This window comes from Dipodomys merriami, unplaced genomic scaffold (genome assembly GCF_024711535.1).
Source record: "Dipodomys merriami isolate MVZ:Mamm:240054 unplaced genomic scaffold, mDipMer1.0.p SCAF_403, whole genome shotgun sequence".
NCBI lineage: Eukaryota > Metazoa > Chordata > Mammalia > Rodentia > Heteromyidae > Dipodomys > Dipodomys merriami.
The window spans coordinates 776571-789277 of NW_027205638.1; the positions used below are offsets into that span (position 1 = coordinate 776571).

General features: G+C 45.8%; 1 protein-coding gene and 1 long non-coding RNA gene across 2 annotated transcripts in view; both read right to left on the reverse strand.

The window, feature by feature from the left end:
* Positions 1 to 12707, reverse strand: part of LOC138806659 (zinc finger protein 658B-like) — a 267776-nt gene that overhangs the window by 56863 nt on the left and 198206 nt on the right. The gene's annotated exons all lie outside the window — the stretch shown is intronic.
* LOC138806668 (uncharacterized) lies at positions 1440 to 3382 on the reverse strand. Its single transcript, XR_011365951.1, has 3 exons — positions 3276 to 3382; positions 1883 to 1990; positions 1440 to 1523 (listed from the first exon to the last, which is right to left on the reverse strand). It is a non-coding gene; the product is annotated as an uncharacterized lncRNA (long non-coding RNA).

Consider the following 12707-nt stretch of genomic DNA (forward strand, 5'->3'; position numbering starts at 1 on the left):
TGACTCCTGTCTTTCAGAAGAGAAATTACTGGAAATATTCAGAGTCTCTGATTCTTACTGCATTGTATTAATCAATTTGAAGAGAGAGATTCAGGAAAGGAGTATTTTTAGGAGGAGATTCTATTCCTTAATTGAATGACCACATGGAGATCTGTTTGTCCAAGTAACACACACACACACACACACACACACACACACACACACACACAATTATAAAAATTATAAAAATTATAAAAATTTAATACCTAAGCTTATATGAAATATCATGGCAAAAATCACAGATCATGTGGTCCATGTGTTCTTAACTATGTTTTATATTACTGTCCAATGACAAAGGAAGAGCTAAAAATAGAAGACTAATGGTTGAATACAGACACATAGGGCAATCTATTAAGAAATGTGATTGATGCACAAAAGTGAATGTGAGACAGACACACTGACACTCAGTCAAAGAGACATATAAACACACAGTTTCCCCCCACACACTAGTTCCCCATAACACCATATTCAGGCTACCTGGTACTGATACAATTGAAGATTCTGCTGGGCATGAGAACATGTGAGCAGCAGAGCCAGCAGCAGGATTCTTATGCTGTGGGGCTTTCTATCTCCTAAGGGAGAAGCTCAAAGCAGCTCTGTGGTTGGGTAGGGTGGCATCTCATGGGCTCAAAGCCAGCCTGTGCAGGAAAGTCCATGAGGCTCTTCTCTCCAATTAACTACTCAGAAAAAAGTGGAAAATGGTGTTGTGGCTTGAGCACAAAGAGACTAGGGACGGGGTCCAGGCCCTGAGTTCCATCCTCAGGACTGGCGGAGCCAAAAAGAAAGGGAATGAAGATATTGATCAGAAGATGCTGGAATTGAGTCTGAGAAGCAAACCACTGAGTCAAACTCTGGTTTCATATAGACTGGATGTGTTTCCTTAGGAGACATTTCTTAGGAAGGTAACATCAAATTTGATGTTACCTTTATTTCTCCCTCTGTCTCTCTCTGTATATAATATATAAATCTCTCATGCAAACAGCATATAACACCTTACACAAAAATAAATGCATAATACAACATGGCTATATAATGTATAGTATGCACATACAACATATATACATGTGTGTTTGTGTGTGTGTGTGTGTGTGTGTGTGTGTGTGTGTGTGTGTGTGTGTAATATAAGGTTTGGAGCACTGTCTTGGATGATGTAATGATTTTTGCCCATGCAAGTCTATTGAGTCACACCAACATTCAGAAGGGTTCATCTTCACAAGTTTATTCTACCTGACCATGTGACTCTACTTTCCCAAATCAAAGTAATACCATTCACCCAGCCCTGGGGGTCACACCAGCCATCCTGCAAACTCAGGAGGCTGAGATCTGGGGCGATGGAGGTTCAATCAGGAAAGGCTCCCAGACTCCTCTCTCCAACGAATCACCAAAAACCCAGATCACCACAAGGTGGAGCTGTGGGTCAAGTGTTAGTGCACCAGCCTTGATTGAATGAGCTCTGGGGCCGAAGTCACAATCCAAGGTAAAGCCTAGGACATGGAAGATAAACTCCTATGAAGCCACAATCCAGGTTCCAATTTCAGTGATTTAAATGTAAGGTGCATGCCCAGTTAATTGGAGCTGATGGGTATGTATAAGAGAGATTTTCTGATTAATTACCAAAGGCAACTTAGAAACTTCTGTTTCCATATATTCCCACAACTCTTGCTTCATTACAATCATCTGAGAAGAGAGAAAGAAGCAGAAGGGAAGGCCAGTGCACAGGCTCCATTTTGTGGCAGATGTCTCCTAACTCTGAGCAAAGAGAGGCCAGCAGACAGAACAACTGAATAACGAATGTTCTCCATTCATCTCTATTCCCATAGTGGGGAAAAAAACAGTGATTTACCTTCCCCCTTCCAAATGTAGTGGATGTGGTCACTCTAGATGCCAGTTTCCAACATGATCCTTCTCAGCTCCATGTCTTCCTCTTCAGTGACAAGGCTGCCTGGTTTTCCTGCATGGAAGAGAAGACAAGACAGTAGCCACATAGACCATCATACAACCGGCTGTATACTGCATCCTCTGGGGTCTCCTGTGCTGTTTCCTGATTCAGAATCCCACCACGTCCCCTCAGCCTCCATCCAGGGACTCTGCCTGGCCCTCATCTGCCCACCTCAGTCCAATGGCTCCGATAGCCCAGAAACTCAGTGTCAAATGGGGAAGAGCTTTATTCAGTGGCTAAGCAAGCAGACAAAGCACACATAGCTAAGCTGAAAGGGCCCAGCCCAACCTCACAGAGGGTGGACTTCTCACAGGGAGGGAGAGAGAAACACATGCAGCTCCCTGGCTGTCAGGGGATATTTCTAGGGTAAGTGGAGGGATCTGACCCCAAAGCTATGCAAAGCTGGGTGTTTTATTTTTGCTCTAAGCATTCCTGGTGTTATTCTTTCTGAGTTTCTGCCTGTTGGTGGCATTTATTCCAGGTAAGAAGCAGCCTGCCACAAAACAGATCCTTATCCTTGAGAAAAGGCTGGTGCCCTGTGATCTGCATTATGGACAGGAGGTGGCTTACATTGCAGGGGGGTGGGAGAGAATTTCTCAGGGAAGGCACAGATCCTGCCAGACAAATGTTCATTCTTGGGGTGAGAATTTCATTGCTCAGGAAAGAATGTCTCCTGTTGTCTTTCTTTGAAGCAAAGATGGTGCTTCTCTGTTTCTAAACACCATGTTGCTGAGTTGCCTTCACCAGGCCTCATTTTCCTCCATATCCTGCCTCATTTTCCCCTCAATGACTCTGGTCCCTTGATCTTAGGGTTGCTAGATGGATGAATATCAGCTGTATTTGCTCTAAACTGACCACACTTCATTTTGCCCAGCCTGTGCTGCTCCAATATCACTTGTCAGCTGGTCTAAGGACTTGAACTCAGAACCTGCCTGTTGTTCCTGAACTTTTCCACTCAAGTCTAGCCCTGGAAAACTTGAGTCACAGCGCTAATTCCCCCTTGTTGGTTGTTTTGTCAGAGATGAGAGTTTCAAGGATTTTCTTGCCTTGACTGGCTTTGAACCTTGGTTGCCAGATCTCAACCTCCTGAGAAGCCAGCATGAGAAGCCACCAGCACCAGGCTGGCTTCATTGTCTTGAGACCCAGATTCAGGGTCGTTGCCTTTTCTCCCAAGGAAGATCAAGGTCAGAGGGATAAACACACTGGAGCAAATGAATGCACCATCCCAGCTCTCCAAGCTCAGTGTAGAGGTGGCTGTGGTTTGCTTCTCTGCATAGGAAGAAGCTGCAGTACTTACCTGCCAATATGATCGTGCTGGTTTTCCTTTCATCTCTATTCACAGAGACCATTTTCAATGTGAGGAATTCATCTGTAATTTTCAGTATTTAGATATGGAAAGTGTATTCTGGAAATTCAAAATAACGATGTCACAATGCAAGAAAATAGATGGTTCATTGTGTTCGGTAATGTCTCTGGTGACATGAGAATTCAGTCTCAAGAAACAAGAGAAATCCCATCCTGCAGGATGGAATGGGGAGTCTTTCTTGGAAAGCTGGTGATTGCAGGGGGAGTCCTGACTCAAACACCTGCAGCCCAGAAATTGATGTGCACCACGCTTATAAGGACAAGAACTTCATATTTAGGTTGCAGGCCCTAGTCTTACAAAAGCATACCACAGAGGTGAACACTCAGGGATGATCAAAGCAAACCATGTGCAGAACTAATCAGGAGTGAGCATTCTCTGTAGCCAAGCTTTCTTGGGGCTAAACAGCATGGCACATGCAATTCTAAGAATGGCCCATCTCATGTCTAGGCCTTCGGGAGCTGGAAGAAATGCTCCCACAGCCCAGCAAGACACAAGGATGGCTGTGAACACACGGAGAAGTTACTCAGACACAAGCATTAAAAAAAAAGATTAAAGAGAGCAAAATCCTTTTACGGGGAAAGGAACAAAGATAAGTTAGGGAAAGGGACTCACGCACAGGCATTCAGAATAAAAGCAAGATATACAGAGCCAGAAGCTCCCTCTTTTTGGCTTGGAAAGGCAAGCAAAGGATGACTTTGTCTATCTGAAGAACGAACATGTGAAGAGTGAGTTGCAGGAAGAACCAGCGACGAGAAAGTGTAACACCAGCAACAATGAAGACCAAAGATTAACATCCAATTGTGCAGGACTCTAGGTGAGAACCTGTTATTATCATATAAACACCCCTGATGTGAAAGACCTCAGTATTTCTTACTTAGACAGCATGTAGCCTATGCTGGGCTGCAGCACTGTCTTTCTGCTTACCTGCCTTCCCTGATTGATTGTTTTTTAATTTGTTCTTTGCTTTTTCAAAAAACCCCATTACAAACTCTGCATAAGTGAATATTTTTATGGAAGTCAGTATTTGGAATGTTGCTTCCTTTTTTGGCAAGATGAAAACCATTGGCGATTATTTCACATCACCATACACACACCTAGTAGATTAGGCCTCTACCTCTTGTAACTGAAGCATAAAGTCGGCTACCCTAGGAGATGAGCATCTGTGGTTGGATTATGGGGACTTTCCCAGTTATTGTGGAGGATCTGCTCCTTCAAGCAGGTCTCTAACTCTACTGAAGAGTCTGGTCGCCTTTCGTGGCAGCTGCTGCTATTTTGATTGGGGGAAAAGCTTGCCCTGAAAGCATCGTCCAGGTTTCCAGTTCCTTTCAACATCTGCTCATGTCACTACAAAGCATCCCCAAATGTTATCCACAGCAACATGGAAGGCTTGGAAACAGGAGGAGGCACAGGGAGTAGGACTGGGCCTGAGTCTTGCAAGGTTCAGGGTCTTGTTCATGTGGACTCGGTCCTTGTGGGCAGGAGGTGTCTGTTGCTACCGCCTCGACCAGCAAGGAAGATGCGACACCGAACTCTTCTCTCTGCAGTTTATTCAGGACCTTTTAGTAATCTTCTGACCCCAACCCCGGGGAGAATTCCCCACAGCCTTAAGTACCCGCTGGGTAGCCAACCCTGATACGCCACGTGGGAACCACCAATAGGTTCAGGTGCGCGGAAGCAAGCCAGATTCTTTGCCTTAGCCATGTAAGGAGTTGTTTACCACGAGAGCACTCGCCATCGGGAAGGCAGAGGGCGGAAGCCGGCACCATCTTCCAGGTGCGGCCTCTCGCAGCTCTCTACAGTTCCCCCTTTTTTGTTTAAAGAACACAGATGAGAACAGAGGTCTGATCCCTGTTGTGCAATTGCAAGGACTGCATACAAGCCTTCTCCCAGAGGGCGCCTTCTCTAGGGATGACTCAGCCTGTCCATTGATTCGTTTTTCACAAGGATGGGAAAAAGCGAATCGAACCCGTGTGCATTCAAACATGCTCTCCTCGAGGGCAAAACTCATGCCTCTCGACTGCAGTACTTTGGCTTTGCAATCTGTGTTCATTGTTTTAGGGTGGCAAGCCACGCTTAGGGGGACTGACCTGCTCCAATGACTGTAAAGGCTTGGATAATCATGGCTGCACTGCGACGCTGAGAACCTCTAATTTGGCAAATGCACCACAGACATACCAAGGATGCTAACACCAGGAGGCCTATCAGGGCTCCCAAACCCGCCCCCTCCTTGAGATGAATCATAGCAGCGGAGATCCATGAAGATAACCCCTCCGCCAATCCAGCATCCACTTGGGTCGAGTTCACCATGACGATGGCAACCCTGAGCTGTTCCATCAGGCTGTCGAACTCCCCAGTTCAATTACCTAAAAGATAACTAAACAACTGTTTAGACAAATTTGCAGCGTTTTTTGAATAGGTTTTTTCCTGGGCCTGAACTCTGGGCCTGGGCGCTGTCCCTCAGCTCTTCAGCTTAAGGCTAGCGCTCTTACCACTTGAGCTACAGTGCCACTTCTGGCTTTTTTCTCTTCTTGCTTATGTGGTGCTGAGGAATCAAACCCAGGGCCTCATGCATGCAAGGCAAGCGCTCTACTACTGAGCCACCTTCCTAGCCCTTCTCCTTAAGATGATTGGGTCATAGCATTAGGAGCATCCTCAGGCACAGGCACCCAACGAGGCATTCGGGTAACTAAAGCATATTTAAACTTTGAGGCATTCCAGCATTGGGTTAATGCACAAGGTAAGTTCTTCCATACTCACAATGAACAAAAATGGGGGATACATGCACAGAGCTAGGCCTGTGAGTAATAGAAGATTTAGGTTTAACACTTTGGCCACCGCAACCCGTAGCAGTTGCCACAACACCAGTCACGGCACCAGAACCCGAAGAGGCTGTAATTAAGGAAACAGTTATGCATCATGTCGTATGGGCATCGGTCTCGGGAACACAGACAGGGTTCCCCATCTCGGTACTGGTCTTCCCGGTTGCACCATCGCAAGGATGAGCAAGAGGACCATCACCCCCCGCATCTCATGCCTCTTCACACTGGGCTTTTCTAGTGAGGCGTTCAGGCACCCACACTGGATCTTGTTGGTCCTGAGGAAAAACACAAACAGAGCCTCGTGCCCATGTCAGTACGGGATCGGGCCCACGCCAGAGCCCTGTCAAGACATCCTTCCATTTTACCATCCCTTTTGCTGGGCCATAAGGTTCATTATGTCTATCTGCTGCGGATTGACTCTGAGCATCCACATTTTAAAAAATTAATAGTAAATAAAGCAAGAGAAAGTCTTTCCTTTGGGGTACGGCCATGGCCAATTCCCCCCTTTTGTTTTTGTAGGCACTCTTTTATCGTGCGGTGAGCACGTTCCACAATGCCTTGGCCTTGGGGATTGTAGGGCAAACCATGTATAAGTTGCACCTCCATTTGATGACAAAAGGAGGCAAACTGTTGTCCTGTGTACGCAGGTCCATTGTCAGTCTTAAGTTGATAAGGTTTTCCCCAGGCTGCCCAGGCCTCCAAACAATGGGCAATAACATTGCGTGCCTTTTCTCCAGCCGAGGGCGTGGCATGTATAACACCTGAACAGGTGTCCACAGACACATGTACATATTTTTGGTGTCCAAACTCAGAGATGTGAGTCACATCCATCTGCCAAACTTTTAGCGGGAGCAAACCCCGGGGATTAACCCCAACACTAGGTGGATGCTGATAAATTACACATCGAGGACAGTCTAATATCACCTGTCTCACATCGGCTCGAGAAATTTGAAATTTTTGTTGTAGTGCTTTTGCATTAACATGAAATGTTTTATGAAAGGTTTTGGCTCTGTCTAAGACAGAGCTAATAAATACCCATTCTTGTCTGGTCCATTGATCCACTACATCATTTCCTTTGCCCAGGGGTCCTGGCAGGCCCGTATGAGCCCGAATATGCAAGGGATAAAAGCATGATTTTCTCTGCCAAATCAACTGTTGTAATTGTTGAAACAATGGACCAACCGGACTGGAACTCTTAATAGGTCCGGCAACCTCTAAAACCTTGAGAGCATTAATAACATAAGCAGAATCAGATATTAAATTAAAAGAAAACGGGCATGCTTCAAAAACTTTTATAACAATTTTTAACTCTACCATCTGAGGAGCACCGGGCTGAAACTGGTGTTGTACCGGTCGTTGTGCCTCAACCATGTATACACCACATCCCGTTTTTGAGCCATCAGTAAATACATTAGGGGCACTTACAATAGGTTGAGAAGTCGTTACCTTAGGAAAGATAATTGGGTGTTCCTTGAAAAACCCCAAAAGGGGATGTTTTGGAAAGTGGTTGTCTATTTGTCCAGTAAAGCTACATTGTAAAATAGCCCAATCATCTATAGTAGCACACAAAGTTTGAACTTGATGGCTGGTGTAAGGAACTATAATGATAGACAGGGCAATTCCAAAATACTGTAAGCATTGTTGAATTCCAGAGAGTGCAACACCAGCCACAGCAGTAGGGTAATATTCAATGGACTTGGCCAGTGATATTTTCGGGTGAATCCAAAACAACGGGCCTTCTTGCCACAACAACCCAGTAGGTTGAGACAAGGTAGGGAGTATACACAGGGTAATACTCTTGTCTTCCTGTATTCTCTGTAAGCAGGCATTTTGTAATCTCTCTTCTATCTTATGTAAAGTCTCTCTTGCCTCTTTGGTTAACTGTCTAGGAGAATCCAAAGCAGAGTCTCCTTGTAATATAGCATAAAGGGGTCTCAACTCATAATTTGGTAGCTTTAAATAGCTTCTAACCCAATTAATATCTCCTAACAATTTTTGAAAATCATTTAAGGTTTTTAGATTATCTTTTCTCAACTCTACCTTTTGTGGAGTAATGCAATTTTGACATATTTTCACTGCTAAGTAATCTATAACCTGATCCTGCTGTACCTTTTCAGGAGCTATAAACAGTCCTCTGTGCTTTAGCATCTCAATCAAATCCACATACGCCTTTTCCAGCATATGTTTACTCTTTGCTGTTAGTAAAATATCATCCATATAATGAATGCATCTTAATTTGGGATATTTTTGTCTAAGAGGGGCAAGAGTTTCATCCACATGAAGTTGGCACATAGTAGGACTATTGGCCATCCCATGAGGCAAAACTACCCACTCATATCTTTTATCTGGCTCCTCATGATTGCAGGAGGGAATAGTAAAAGCAAACCTCACACTGTCTTGATCATGTAGGGGAATGGAAAAAAAACAATCCTTTATATCAATCACAATAATGGGCCAAAAGGCCGGCAGGGAAGAAAGCAAAGGTAGGCCTCGTTGTACGGGGCCCATAATTTGCATCTGGTTATTGATGGCTCGTAAATCGTGTAACAAACGCCATTTTCCAGACTTCTTTTTAATAACAAAAATGGGTGTATTCCACAGGGATACTGATGGTTTAATGTGTCCTTGGGTTAACTGTTCCTGTACTAATGTCCTGGCGGCAGTTAATTTTTCAGAGGAAAGTGGCCACTGAGGCACCCACACCGGCTCCTGTTTTCCAGGATATGGGGATCCCTCCCCCAGTGGCCCCTAGGAAAAACCCAAGCCCTGCCTGTGGTTTCTCTGGTACACTTTAATAGGCTCCTTGTTCCCTCGTAGAAATTTACCTAGTCCAAAACTGGGGTGATAACCCATACGCACCATCATGTCCTGTGATGCAGGGGAATAGTCATTACTTAATTTAAATACCATTTCTTTCATAAGGTCTCTGCCCCATAAGGAAACTGGGAGCTCTAACACATAAGGCTGTATTATACCAGAATGTCCTTCTTCATCACTTCAGTGCAGCTGTCTTGCACTCATGTCAGGGGCCTTACCATATCCCAGACCTTGTAAGGTTTGGGAGGACGCTTGTACAGGCCATCCTGATGGCCAATCTTTTCTGGCAATAATGCTCCTGTCTGCCCCAATATCCAAAAGGCCCAAAACTTTCTTATTATCAACATTGAGTTCAAGAACTGGTCTTTGGTCCAAATCAAGAGACAGGAATGTTAAGTCTGTTCCCGTGGATCCAAAACCCCCTTTTCCTCTTAGCTTGGGCTGAGCCGCAAAATGGTCATGTAAACTGGGTAAAATCAAAAGCTGAGCAATTCTATCTCCTGGGGAGATGGCTAAAATTCCTTTAGGAGATTCAACCATAATCTTTACAATTCCAGTATAGTCTGGGTCAATCACACCAGGATGCACCTTAAGGCCCCGCAGAATTGTGGATGACCTCCCTATCAACAATCCCACCGTGCCAGGCTCAAGGGGTCCTTGGAAGTCTGTGTCAACTAACTGGACCCCCATTCGGGGAGTTAATACGAGTCTGGTGGTGGCACGGAGGTCCAGTCCTGCTGAGCCCACAGTGGCTCTCCGCGGTCCTTGGGGTGCCGGAAGGTCGGCCACTGTTCTGGGTAGTAGCTCCTGTCCTGGTTCTCGACTGCCCCATATATTTGTGGGCCCTGAGGGCGGGGGCCCTGCTGCCCGTTTTTTGAATGGGCCTGCGTTAAGGTTCGACCGTTGATGTCTTTCACAGATCGGCATTCAACTGCCCAGTGCTTCCCCCTTTTACATCTAGGGCACAGCCCAAGCCGCTTAGGCTGTTGTCCCTTTCCTGTTTCTATCACACTTCCTCTTTCAGGGCAATTACGCTTTATGTGTCCCATCTTGCCGCATCTAAAGCACGCACCTGAGCCTCCTCCTTTCTTCTGGGTTAACTGCACCACAGCAGCAGCTAATCCAGCATTAGTTAGTGGTCCGCCCAGCTCTCTGCAAACTTTCATCCATGCTTCTAGTCCCCTATTCTTATATGGGGTTATGGCAGCTCTGCATTCCTTAGTACACTGCTCATAAACAAGCTGTTTAATTAATGGCATGGCTGCGTCTGGGTCACCAAAAATTCTGCCAGCGGCCTCGACCATACGAGCAACAAAGTCCGAAAACGGCTCCATAGAGCCCTGCAGGATTTTGGTGAGATTGCCACTCACCTCGCCTTTATTTGGTAAGGCCTTCCATGCCTTTATGCCAATTTTATTGATTTGTTCATAAACTTGAACCGGGTAGCCTATCTGCTGATTGGCGAATCTCCCCTGTCCAAGCAGCATATCTCTGTCCCAAGCTGGGTTTCCCGCAGCCTGATTGGCTGCAGCCTCTTCACTAGCAAATTCAATCAAAAAGGCCTTCCAATCTAAATACTGACCTGGGCTCAAACAAGCTCGTGCGAGCCCACTCCAATCACCGGGTGTCATGCAATGTCTGTTTAGGGCCTCCACCTGGGCTACAGTAAAGGAGGCCGTGATTCCGTATGTCCGCACAGACTCCGCTAAAGATTTTATCACCTTAAAATCTAAGGGTTCATGATACCGCTGTCCCTGTGGATCCTGAAATATTGGACAGGCTAGATGTAACTCGGTTCTGACCGCTTTCCATATGCCTGGGCTGAAAGAACAGCCGGGGCTGCCACTTCCAGGGTCCTCCGCATAGAGCGGAGGGGCCGAAGGTGTGGGGTGGTGCATGGAGGGTGTGCATTCGTCTTTATCTGGATCCTCTCTCTCCTTCCCTTTCCTCCTCTTTCTTATCTTTGTTTTTTCTATTTGTTCTATGAGTGATTGTAGTTCCTCTGAGTCTGTAGACTCAGAGGTCTCTAGTTCGGCAAAATCAGGGTATAACCACCCCTGCTCTCCTCCTTTTCACTGTCTGCCCTTTCTGATCTTTCTTCCTGCAGCATTTCTAAGGCGGCCTGACCATTCTCTACCGCCTCACTGCAACGCTGGTCCTCGAGACAGCCTCTTATCAGTTTCCATATTGGTCTCACTCCGCTCTTAAGCGTTCTTTGTTCAGAGGCAAAATCTAGGTCCCTCCCTAGTTTCTCCCAAGAGGCCACCATGAGGCTTCCGGAGACAGTGAACCACGGGGCAACGATGTCACATTCATTCAAAAATCTCTCTAAAGTACTCTTTTTTATTTTTAACTTTTTTGAGTGCAGTAGCTCATTGAGAGCCAAAAAAATTGGGTGCGAAGAAGAAGCGCCCATGTTTTAAACATTTAAAGCTGGTAAACAAACTTTTACTTTCACTTTTGGCTACTCTACTGACTAGCCCCGGGTTCTCGCTCTCTCTATCTACCGAGAAGAGCAAAAATCCCCCTGCTCTTGTCGTGGATTCCCCTTTTACCTGGGAACTTACTCCCCGCTCTTGTCACGGATTCCCCTTTTACCTGAGGACTTACCCTCGCTTTTGTCGCGGATTCCCCTTTTACCTGGGGACTTACCCCCACTTTTGTCGCGGATTCCCCTTTTACCTGGGAACTTACCGGTGCACCACCCTGACCGCAGAGAGTTCTGAGTCCTCGTTGGGGTTATGGCTGAGTCCCCGTACGGGCCACCACGTGTCGCTACTGCCTCGACCAGCAAGGAAGACGCGACACCGGACTCTTCTCTCTGCAGTTTATTCAGGACCTTTGAGTAATCTTCTGACCCCAACCCCGGGGAGAATTCCCCACAGCCTTAAGTACCTGCTGGGTAGCCAACCCTGATACGCCACGTGGGAACCACCAATAGGTTCAGGTGCGCGGAAGCAAGCCAGATTCTTTGCCTTAGCCATGTAAGGAGTTGTTTACCACGAGAGCACTCGCCATCGGGAAGGCGGAGGGCGGAAGCCGGCGCCATCTTCCAGGTGCGGCCTCTCGCAGCTCTCTACACAAAATAGTCAAAATATTAACCCAGATAAAATAGACACACAGAGGTAAAGGAGATCTCACCAAGGCAGTTTAGTTCTGTGAGGAAGGGAGACTAGACACCCAGAGTCAAGCAGGCATGCCAGGCAGGGTGGCCCATGAGCTTTTTATCCTAACACAAGGAGTGGTGATGTCCCTGAGCCACAGTAGGTGTTGGGATCACATTCTTTGATTGCTTCTCAGGGGCTGACTTAAGGAATGTGGTAAGCATTCTGTCTGAAAAAGGAGCCTTTTCTTTTAACTCCATTGGTAAGGACTCATGCTCTTGACACAGCTGGCTGGTTATGAACAACACAGCTGATGGTTACAGTTTGAAGTTAGGATGTGCATTATTCCAGTAAATATGTGTTAACAAATGGTAACTTGCTGCAAGTTGGAGACACTTTGGTTTGACAGAATAGATTGCTTTTTGTCAAAATAGCAACAAGAAAAAGTAGATTACAAATGCTCTATAACTCAAGAACTGTGTAACTTTATTTCACAAAATTTTAGGAGAGTCTATTTCTGGTAATCAAACACCCATAAACAAAAAAGACCAGGATTAAATGAGATATTATTCTATGCAAATTACTCACAGATTATTTTTTGTATTTTTGTTGTTCTTGTTTGT